The sequence below is a fragment of the Coptis chinensis genome, chromosome 2 (genome assembly GCF_015680905.1).
Source record: "Coptis chinensis isolate HL-2020 chromosome 2, ASM1568090v1, whole genome shotgun sequence".
NCBI classification, from domain to species: Eukaryota; Viridiplantae; Streptophyta; class Magnoliopsida; order Ranunculales; family Ranunculaceae; genus Coptis; species Coptis chinensis.
In genome coordinates, this window is record NC_141457.1 from 106,769,824 (window position 1) to 106,782,376 (window position 12,553).

Here is a 12,553-nt window from a genome sequence, read left to right on the forward strand (position 1 = left end):
CATCTCTCGGATTACACACACAGATATCGAGGCACACACATCTCGATTTGAAATGAACGGTGAGATAATTCTGTAACCGGTTACAGAGATCTCGAACCCTTCAGACCCAATAAAGCATAAAACATAAAGCATAAAGCACGGCAGATATTGGGTTTGCAGTCCATATTCTAACACCAATTGAGTCAAAAGCTTAAAAGCCTACGTTGGTTTGACATTTCAAGACAAAGAGACAAAAGAACGTGACGTTATTACGACGGCTATACGCAGATTGTGTGGTTTTAAGACCCATATATAGACACGTCACGTCAGCTAAACGCTAAAGCTCATGTTGTCCCTTCAAAACTTCACTGCTTACTTCTTCGCCGTGTTGTTATTCAGGAAATGGCTCTTGGTTTCCAATCTCGGCCAGGAAATGTAGGAGATAACTATATTACAGGATTTTTTTCCATGGCTTTCCATGCTTCGTTTTCGTTTTTTTACAACAAATGAGGAGATCTTCAGCTTTCAACTACAAATACAAGGTAAAGAGAAAAACTACCCACGACAAGTTTGTGTTTTAAGTTTTAACCACGTACCAAACAACAGTTTTCTACTTTTCTTAGGCATTTTGAGTAGTTATGAGCTATTCCTAAAATTTGGTTTAGCACTTTTATGAGATACGACTATGAGTAAGTTTCTGATCTGACATAAGGAGATGTTTTTAGATGAGATTGCATGGCACAAAACATTCTTCTTTCGGTCTTCATTCCATTGAATTTCCATTAAAACCCACACTTGTATTCGCGACCATATAGATGTGTTTCAACTTTCAACATTGTTCGTTATGTCACCACATATTTAAATTCTTTTTATACATGTAATGGGATGAAACCAACATCCATATCAATTAATCTTGATATCAACAACAATTTTACTAACTACCATTAAATTGAAATCTCAATTGAATATGCCCAAATCGGTTAATACTTTAATGGTTGCTGAGAACGATAAAGAAAAACGATTTAGTATGTGGTTTTCAAGTGACAGTGAAAATTGATATTACGAAATCCTTTAGCTGTAAACTATAGTTACTTTTGATGCACGGGGTCAAAGCATTTTTGATTTTACAAGCGTGCAAAATTGCAAATTTTGTATTGCTTTTCTGGTTTTCTGTTTCACTTTAAGAGAGGTTCGATATGTCAGTTGGGGAATTGTGAATTACTTTTGATGCTTCATGTTGATTAAATTTGATATTTCATGCAGTGTTGATATATTGTTATAATATTTTTCAACAAGTTCATTTTGTTTATCTAGAAATTGGGCTCTAGACACTTTATTTAGTGTGTTTTGTCTAGAGAAATACTAATATTATATTTTGATTCAAGATCTCTTCTACCCTCATGGTACCCAGATGAATTTATATATGCTCGTCTAATAGGGTCCGAATTTACATGTCAAATAACAATTTTATTGTTACTTGCTACGCTAAGTCTCTTACTAATATTTTATAATATTATGTTATATATACATATTTTTGACCCACCATAGATGCCACTAATTTAATTCCTTATTAGATTCCCCTAGATGATCCTTCTTCTCTTGGTGGTGGTGGTCGTGTTACAACAATACATAGCTCGCCTACAACTATGTTAAAATATCAACTTTAAGATTGAGGTGGATGCGTGATCACCGAAGAAATAGGGGCTGAACTTTATCAAGGATTGCAAGACTCTTTAAGTTCGGAACTTCATTCAGGTACACTTTGAATTTAAAAACTTATTAAAACTTAGTCAAATGGAAAACCTTACATTCATTTTTATTTTAAAATTGAAGGCAATGTCGGTCGCCGACAACAATTTTGCCTGCCACTTTTGTGGGCTGTCCCCCGTGACATGCATCGTCGATATCATGATGCTATGGCATTGGTTCAAAAGCACGGGAGACCGATTTGTTTATCACAATAACAATCCATCCACCGGTGGAGATCGAGTTTGTTAGAAGGCCATGTTCCAAAATGATAGACCAGATTTGATAGTCAGAACTTTCGTTGCCAAGCTAGAGAGTTGAAAAATGATCCGTTGGTTAAAGGAATCCTTGAAAAGTGGCAAATACATGTTCATGTAGTCAATTCCAAAAAGAGGGTTGCGATGCACACATCCTTCTAATCCTTTTGATGAGGTCGATAAGTTAACCGCAGATGCTTATAATAAGATTGTTAGAGCAGAAATTCCGCATCCGCTCGGTCGGTAACTATATGAGATTGTTGTTAAACACATGATGCATGGTCCCGTCTCGGTAATGTTAATCCTAATTGTGTCCCATGAGAAATCGAAAGTGTTCAAAAATTTCCCAAAAACAATTCATTCAAGCAACTAATCAAGGCACATTGATTCTTATGCTACATATATGAGGTATGGACAACAACGCTTTTGCTATTGTTAAGAATCATGGTCACATTATTATTGTGTAGATAATCGTTGGGTTGTTTCTTATAATCCATGGTTATTGAAAAGTACAACTGTCATATCAATGTCAAAATATGCTCGATATAAAAGTGTCAAGTATTTGTACAAGTATATTTACAAGGGCCGAGTAGCGATGGAAGTTATGTCGACAAATAGAGATGAACAAGATGAAATAAAGCGGTTTGCGATGGCCGTTGGATTTGCCCTTAAGAAGCCCTTTGGAGAATCTTGAATTTCCACTAAGTCAAATATACCCGTCCCAAGATATTCTTTTGCAAGTCCACATGGAAAATATGCATGAAATAACCTATCAAGGTAACCCGGTGATTGAGGATGTTTTGGGCAATGATAGAAACTCGCATTTATGTTAACCCGATTTTTTCAATCAATAGCGTGGACGTTGCTGCTAGACAATATCTTTATCATGAAATTCGAGCATTATGTGTGGGATAAGTCAACTAAGCATTGGCAACCAAGAGGCCAAAATCATGTCATTGGAAGGCTATTTGCGGTTTGAAGGGAAGGTGAAAGATTTTACTTGGAAGATCTTCCTGGCGAACCATGTCAAAGGCCCAACATCATATGAACATTTGGCGCACATTTGGATCTAATTTATAAACCTACATTCAAAGAAATATCGAGGGAATTGGAATGCTAGAAAGAGATGTTTGACGTTTGTCAATGTTTGCTGTCATATCTAGGACTGCGGATGCCATGTTCTCTGGCAATTATTTGTTACAATTTGATTTATTGTAATCCTATCGAGTAACGGATTTGTGGAATGAATTTAATAGCTGTATGGCTGAAGATTACGTTAGGGGGTTTTAACACAACCTATGTGACAAATCGTTTGCTAGCGAGCTTAAGTTGTTGTTGGAACAATATGGACAATCAATTTTAGATTATGATTTGCCCCGGATCGTTGATCAGGTTGTCCAAGATGATATATCAAGTTTGGTCACGGAGGAACTTTCTATTCCCGTTACTTGAGGAAGATCTTTCTTCTATAAGTCGACTTAACCTAGAACAAAAGATTGCTTTTGACCGCATTCTTAGTTACGTTATCGTGAGAAGAATGGTGGTCTATACTTTGTTGATGGTCTCCGCGAACATATAAAACATACTTATATAAGTCAATTTTAGCAAGACTCGTATAGCGGACAAATTGCTATTGCAACTACCTCGAATTGTTGCTATCATGATGCTGGAGGTCGCATAACCCACTTCTAGGTTCAAAATCCCAATTCAATTACATCCACTTCCACTTGCAAAATAAGCAAAGCTAGCAATTTAGGGTTTGTTACAAAGGCCGAGCATACCGATATGGGATGAGGCTAGGATGGCACATCGTTATGCATTTGAAGCGTAGAGAAAACTTTAAGAGATATTCTGATGTGATTTACCATTTGGAGGAAAGTTTTTTGTAATGGGTATGCATTACCGTCGGTGTTGCGATTGTTCCTCGTATTACAAGGGAACAGACTATTGATGCATGCATAACAAGTTCTCCACTTTGGGAGCAAGTTCGTGTATTCGTCCCTGGAAAATATCGTGCTAAAATGACCCGAGGCTTTGCAAGAGTTACTCATGGCCATCGGCGTGGGATTGACCAATTATTTGTGATCGACATCATTCAACCGCCCAAAGATATTGTCATTCCGTGGGAGAATGAGCATTCACGCCTTAAGCTTATAAATGAAATCTTTCGAGTTAGATTAGAAATGCTGGTAACAAAGACTACATGATTCAAAAGAGGCGATAGTAACTCCTAAGAATGATATCTTGTCAACCGTTGAATGATGAAATAATTGACCTATTTCCGGTGAAAGTCACATATTACTCTTTTGATTCAGTTTCATAATGACTCTCGTGGTCTATACCGGCAAGAATACTTGAATTCAATGTCCAAGTGGTATACCTCCTCACAAATTGAAGCTAAAGTTGGGGATCCCATTATCTTGGCCGAGAAATTTGAATCCTAAAATGGCCTATGTAATGGAACAAGACTAATATGCAGAGGATTTGACACACATGTAATTGATGCAGAAATTGTCTTTGGAAATTCCGTTTTGATGATTTTTCCTGCCGCGATTCCACCTGTGCCCATCTCGGGGATGCAAAGTTGCCATTCGAAATGACTAGGAAACAATTTCCTATTAAGCTTCAAGTTTTGCTCTCGACAATAAACAAATCATTGGGTCAAACCATTCCAAATGTTGGGGTCTATTTGTCCGATCATGTTTTCCGCGCGACGGTTGACTCTATGTTGCTTTTATCAAGAGGAGTATCCGCATCTAATAAACGAAAAGTTTTAGTTAAAAAGGGACAATCAAAGGGTCTTCCCTGGAACTTTTTCGAAATGTCGTCTACAAGCGACATCCTAGCTTAACCTAGGTGTTTAGTAACAAGTCGCTTTTACTATTGTCAACTTAAATATTACTTTTTTATACACATATATTAATTTTATGTATATTGTTTAATTTATATGGCTTACCAAGTCTCATTATTATATAATATAAACCCAAAGAAGAACCATCCTTTACCAAACATCACTTTATTTTGCTTGTGTATGCGTGTGAGAGTATCAAAAATCCAAATGACCAAGTTTAACGATTTTTCTCATTTTTCTGACATTAAACATTTTTTCCCCGCTCTAGATATGATTTGAAACTTTTTATATTTACCACAACGCTTTTTATCCTTGCAGTATATTTTGAAAGTGATTCTAAAAAATTAAGTTACTTTTCAGAACTTATCAACAATTGGAAATGGCCTAGAATGATACTTTGTATGATTCATATGATGTTCTTCATGAGTGAGCAACTTAAACTAATTAACCATCTACATTCTAAAAAGGAGTTTGTAAAAAACTTGCTTTCATAAGATATCTTGCTATTTTTAAGTTGGACAATTTCTTAACTTTTCAAGTTTAACTATCGGAGAGACATCATTCATAAACAACACGGTCTTAATAAATTAAATTAAACCGATTGAGGGATGGGGTTGTCAAAATGATTACCCAAACTGAAGCCTCATAAACAAAATCAATGTCAAGATGTAAAATGTCAACAATTCGATATATGCTCATCTTAGCCCAAACCAACTCCACCAAACCTATTATTATGCCACACAAGAATTGTGCGATAAGTTAATTTTTAAAAAATATTAAACAGTCAGGTCACGTGGGACAACGTGGAATTATATTTTTCACAAGACCTTCTTATTGCTTATGGGCACATTTGGGTTTCTTTTCATAGGTGTACAAATGTTGACATCGCCAAATGAGCATTGACTAATAGTTTACACGAAGTTAGAAGAAAAATACATAGATCCGTTATACATTTAATTGTTTTTTTATTCAAGGTTACTTTTTATTAAGACATTTAAGTCTTGACAGTATACTAAATTAGACTTAAATTAAAAGAAAAAATAATAATGTATATTGACTATATATTTGTTTTAAAAAAGTAACGGCTTTGGCGTGAAGTTAAAATACCTTCATCAGTATAGTATAGCTCCTACGTGGATGTTATTATTGTGAATGTGATTCAAATGTAGATTTATTTAGGTACATGTTTACAACTTAACATCACTAAATTAGAATTTACTAATAGTTAAAAGCCCTGAAAAGATACAAAGCTCAAGTTAGTTATTAAATTTTCTTTAGTACCACTTAAAATTATTAGCTCGATAATCTGGCGGGATCTTTACGTAATGACTAAATTAGACTTAAATTAAATAACTACAATAATGTACAATAGTTGAATTTTGACACCAGCTACAAAAACTTACCAAAAAAAGTCGCTACAACGTGAAAACATGACATGGTGTGCATAACACATTAAATAATGTTATTTTATATTAAATGAAATTATTGTCTAACCATATATATCATACACAATTGGTACAAACCAACCCTAATAAATCATGCCAAAAGACAATGAAAAGATTGTAGGGGAGAAAAAAAGTTGAATAAACCAAATTGGTTGGGTATAGTGACAATGGGGTCACCTAACTTTTCCCTATACAGTTTTAGTACAGATGAGACCTAAATTTACATCAGCCCATATGTAGATGGAACATCACATGAGAATAAAATTATTATTAAAAAACATCATCAGTTGATAGCTAACCACCCCACTCAGCTATGATTAGAGTCATTGACTAGCAGGATAACGAAAAAATTAAAAAATAAAAATTAGTTGATTGCATCGTAAGAACAGGCCCAAGCAATTGAGCCACATATTCTTCCTGACAGTAAGAATCAATTTTACATACATGAAGTAAATTTCTTAATTTTCCACTTGACAACAAAAATTGTTAAAAAGTTGCCACATTGTAAGGCATCATCCTTTGTCAATAACACATTACATAATGCTTGCATATATCAAACAAAATTAGTGTCAATCAATTCTATCATGCACAAGTTACACAAGAGCTCCCCCACTCATTCATGGTAACAACCAACAATAATAGTATAGATGAGCAAAAACACTGAAAAAAAACAAGTTGGTTTGTTTTTGTTTGATCCATATGATGTTCTTCATGATGAGCAACTTAGACTAATTAACAAACTACATTCTAAAAAGGAGATTGTAAAACTTTATTTCATAAGATATATTGCTATTTTTAACTTGGACAATTTCTCAACTTTTGAAGCTTAACTATCGGAGACACATCATCCATAAACATCATAGTCCTTAAGAAATTAAATTAAACTCGATTGAGGGATCGGGTTGTCAAAATGATTACCCAAACTGGCTTCCACGCAAGTAAATCAATGTCAGTATGTAAAATGTCAACAATTATGATATATGCTCATTTTAGCCCGAAGCCCCAAACCAACTCCACCATTCTATGAGGCCACATAGTAATTGTGTTATAGGTAATGTTTTTGTTAAAATATTAAACCGTATTTCACGTGAGACACGTTGAATTATACTCTTTTACGCCAAGACCTTACTATTGCTTATGGGGCTTACATTTTGGTTTCTTTTCAGACGTGTTCAAATTTTGACATCGCCAAATGAGCATTGACTAATAGTTTACACGAAGTTAGAAAAATACATAGATCCGTTATACATTTAATTGTTTTTTTATTCAAGGTTACTTTTTATTAAGACATTTAAGCTCCTTTGACGGGTATACCAAATTAGACTTATTTTTTTTAAAAAATAATAATGTATATTGACTATATATTTGTTTTAAAAATAGTACGGCTTTATGTTGTTAAAATACAAATGAAAGTATAGTATAGCTCTTACGTGGATGTTATTATTGTTAATGTGATTCAAATGTAGATTTATTTCCTACATGTTCACAACTTAACATCACCAAATTAGAATTTACTAATAGTTAAAATGCCTAAAAAGATACAAAGTCCGTTAGTTATTAATATTTTTTTGTTAGTATCACTTAAAATTAGTAGCTCGATAATTCGTTTGACCTTTATAGATTGACTAAATTAGACTTAAATTAAATAACTACAATAATGTGCAATAGTTGAATTTTGACACCAACTACAAAAACTTACTATAAAAGTCGCTACAACGTAAACAGGACAAAAAATGCGTGAATACATTAAATAATGCTATTTTATATTAAATGAAATTATTGTCGACCATATATATCATACACAATTTATACAAACCAACCTCGCTAACTCATTCCAAAAAGACAACGAAAATATTGGGGGAGAAAAAATAGAATAAACCAAATTGGTTGGTTGTATAGTGACAAGTGGGTTCACTCAACTCTTCCATACACAAGAGATTAGTAACGGATGAGACCTAAATTTACATCAGCCCATATGTAGATGTCGACATCACATGAGAATAAATTTATTATTAAAAAATATTATCAGTTGATAGCTAACCACCCCAATCAGCTATGATTAGAGTCATTGACTAGCGGGATAACTAAAAAAATTAAAATAAAAAATTAGTTGATTGCATCGAAGAACAGCCCAAGCAGCTCTCGAGCCACATATTCTTCCTGACGGGCAGGAGTCAATTTTACATATATGAAGTAAATTTCTTACTTTTCCACTTTCGACAACAAAAAGTTGTTAATAAGTTGCCACATTGTAAGGCATTATCCCCTGTCAATAACACATTACATAATGCTTGCCTGTATCAAACAAAATTAGTGTCAATCAAATCTATCATGCACAAGTTACACAGCAGCTCCCCCGTCATTCATGGTAACAACCAACAATAATAGTATAGATGAGCAAAACAACACTGAAAAAAATAAATTGGTTTGTTGCATAGTAATCGTTGGATCGAACAGCTCGGGACAACACCTTATTAGAACGGCATCGCTTTTAAACTTGCATATCTGCCACACTTACTTAAATCTTAACATAAGTAGCTTGCTAATGGGGGAGCACATTTGGGTTCCTTTTCATGTTGTTCAACTTTTGTCATCGTAAAATGAGCATTGACTAATAGTTTACACGAGGTAGAAAAATACATAGATCCGTTATACATTTAATTGTTTTCTTTATTTAAGATTAATTTTTTATTAAGACATTTGAGCTCCACTTGACTGGTATACTAAATTAGACTTAAAGTAAGAAAAAATCAATAATGTATATTGACTATATATTTGCCTTAATAATAGTAACGGCTTCATGAAGTTGAAATACTAGTCGAAGTCTAATATAGTTCTTACGTGGATGTTATTATTGTCAATGTGATTCAAATGTAGGTTTTTTTTGTACATGTTCACAATTTAACATCACCAAATTAGAATTGACTAATTATTAAAAGCATCAAGAGATACAAATATCCGTTAGTTATTAAATTTTTTTTTTAATGTCACTTAAAAAATATTAGTTCGATAATTGGCCTGACCTTTACAGATTGATTAAATTAGACTTAAATTAAATAACAACAATAATGTACAATAGTTGAATTTTGATGACAACTACAAACAACTTACTATAAAAAAAAATAGCTACAATGTAAATAGACATCAGTGTGTGTAACACATTAAATAATGTTATTTTATATCAAACACAATTATTGTGGACCATATATATCATCCACAGTTGATACAAACCAACCCCGCTAAATCATGCCAAAAGACAACGAAAAGATTGTATGGGAGAAAAAAAAAAACTTTGCATAAACCAAATTGGTTGGTTGTATAGTGACAGTGGGATCATTCAACTCTTAGCGCGCACTATTGTTATTACGGACGACACCTAAATTTACAACAGCCCATATGTAGATGTTGACGTTACCTGAGAACAAATTTATTATTAAAAAAACATCATCAGTTGATAGCTAACCACCCCCACGAAGCTATGATTAGAGTCATTGACTAGGAGGATAACGAAAAAAAAAAAAAAAAAAAAAAAAAAAAAAAAAAAAAAAAAAAAAAAAAAAAAAAAAAAAAACTAGGTTGATTTCATCGTAAGCACTTGCTCAAGCAACTCTGAGCCACAGATTCTTATCACGGGCGGGAGTAAATTTTACATACATGAAGTTAATGTCTTAATTTTCCAGTCACCATCAAAAGAATTGTTAAAAAGTTGCCACATTGTGGGACATCATCCCTGTCAATCACACATTACATAATGCTTGCCTGTATCAAACAAAATTAGTGTCAATCAAATCTATCATGCACAAGTTACACAACAACCCCCCACTCATTCATGGTAACAGCCAACAATAATAGTATCGATGAGAAAAAAAAACCTGGAAAAAACAAATTAGTTGGTTGCATAGTAATGGTGGGATCAAACATTTCTGTACCACACATTCTTATCACCACCAGCCCTTAAATTTGCATATCTACAACACTTATTTAAAGCTTAACGTAAGTAGCCAACAAATTCATTATACAAAAAACATGTCCTTTGTCTTTTTAAGAATTAATAATCCTCTAAGTTGTATTACATTGACATATAAACAATATTAACTTACTTTGTTGCTTCAAGCAAACTTATATAATCTGTCAACCCTATTTTTAAAGTTCTTATCAGTTCATTAAAGTTATACCTTCGCTTAGAGGGAAAACCCGTTAAAACCACTTCAGAAAACTTATTCCCCAACCAACCATTATCAAATGGCATCCCAAGCATGTCAATTTCTTGCTAATCTCCATACATGTACATACAAGTGGGAAGTTAAACTTCGGCGTAACAAGAATGTGGGAGTCAATTCATCGGAATAACAACGACGTTTTAAGCCAAGACTTTTACTATTAGATGCCCGGTAATCGATCACATTAGATTTAAGATAATTTTTAAAGAAATAATTTTTTTTTTCTTTATCCATAGGGAACTCATGTACATGCAAAATTGGCATTGGAAAACTTTAAAGCCTTTGATAAATTTGCAAAAAGAAAAGTGATAGAAGAAGGCAAAATCTACCTCATTCAACGCTTTGATGTGATGTTAGCAACAACCTATCGTCCGGTAGTTCATCCATTTGTGATTCATTTTAAACCAGAAACATTAATAGAAGCAGTTGATGAAGAAGTGACTGAAATTGCAAGGCACAAGTTCAATTTCACTGACTTCAAAAACATTCAAGAAAGGTCTAAATGAAAAACTCTTTTATCAGGTTATATATTACAGCTTTAAACTTAAATATTTTTTCTAATTTATATTTTCACATTAGATTAAACATTTTTTTCACAAGAGAAATTAAATGCCAGAAGTTCTAATGTTCCTTTGACGTCAACACGTAGATGTTATTGGTGTATTAAAAAAAGTTGGCAAGCAAAAAGAAAAATCAGGAACAAATTTACAAGAGATCGTGATCATGGATAAGAAGTGAGTTAAACATTGATATCTTTAGTTAACAAATCAAATGTATTGTTGTAACTTAATGAATTCTTCCAAATTTTTAGTGGCACCGAAATAACAATTGCTTTGTGGGGTGATATCGGTTAATCAATTCCAGAAGACATTATTACAAAGCATAATGTGATCACTATAGCCACTTCGCTGAATGCAAAAGATTATCAAGGTAAATATACATTTATATTGTTGACAATTTATGCTGGTATCAAATATCAGTTAATATCAAATTTATTTTACACTGAATTCCATCCAATAAAAGGTGTTTTACTACATTTTTTGTAGGCAAAATTACACTTTCATCTCTTAGCGGAACAAAAATCTATATCAACCTGGAAATTGACGTTGTTACGGAATACATGCACAGGTGAATATATATATATATATATATATATATATATATATATATTAGAAAAAAAATAATAACATACACTATATTCGTTAGAACTATTAATATATGTGTTACATTGGGTGCAATTTTTTTAACTTCAATTACTATGCATATTTATGCAAATGCAATTCATTTACGTTTTTTTTCTATTCCCATTATGATCTGCGCTTTTCTTTCTTGGGTACAAACTAGCTTCCGAGGTACATATATTTCCATTGAAGTTGAGAGTCCCCTTGAAAATCTATCTGAAGAAGAACTACTTAGAAATAGAAGAGTTATCATAGCTAAATTAAAGGAGCTTGGAAGAGATGAATCACAAAACGGATCAAGCTGTACTTGTACTGCCATAGTAGACAAGGTATACAGTGTTATTTGGTTCTACAATTGCTGCAAACGTTGTAAGATAACTATCTCACAAAGTGACTCTGATAAACCATGTTCCAAATGTAAAATGGAGACAGAAAAAAGGTGGGTGAAATTAAACTAACGTCTGTGAACTGTTTTCCCTTTAAGTATCCGACAACATCCTTCAACACATTCTTATTTCAAAGTAGGTATAAACTTCGAATGTGTGTGAATGATTTCTCCGATATCACCACTTTTGTCGCTTTCAACAAGCATGATGAAACCTTGCTAATGAAGTCGGTTGAAGAGTTGGACATAATACAAAAGGCAAGTTAATTCACAATTTATTAATACATCTTTTGACTATAAGTTGAAACATGTCTTATACAAAATACAGCAAAATGGTCCCAATGCAGCTTCCAAAGAACTCCAAAAAATTGAAGGAAGATCTTTCATGTTCCAAGTTAAAATCAATGGCTTCAGTGCTAAGGACACTTTTGAATCATTTACCATCGACAAAGTTTACCCTGAAGAAACTGACTTAGATAGTCATGTTGT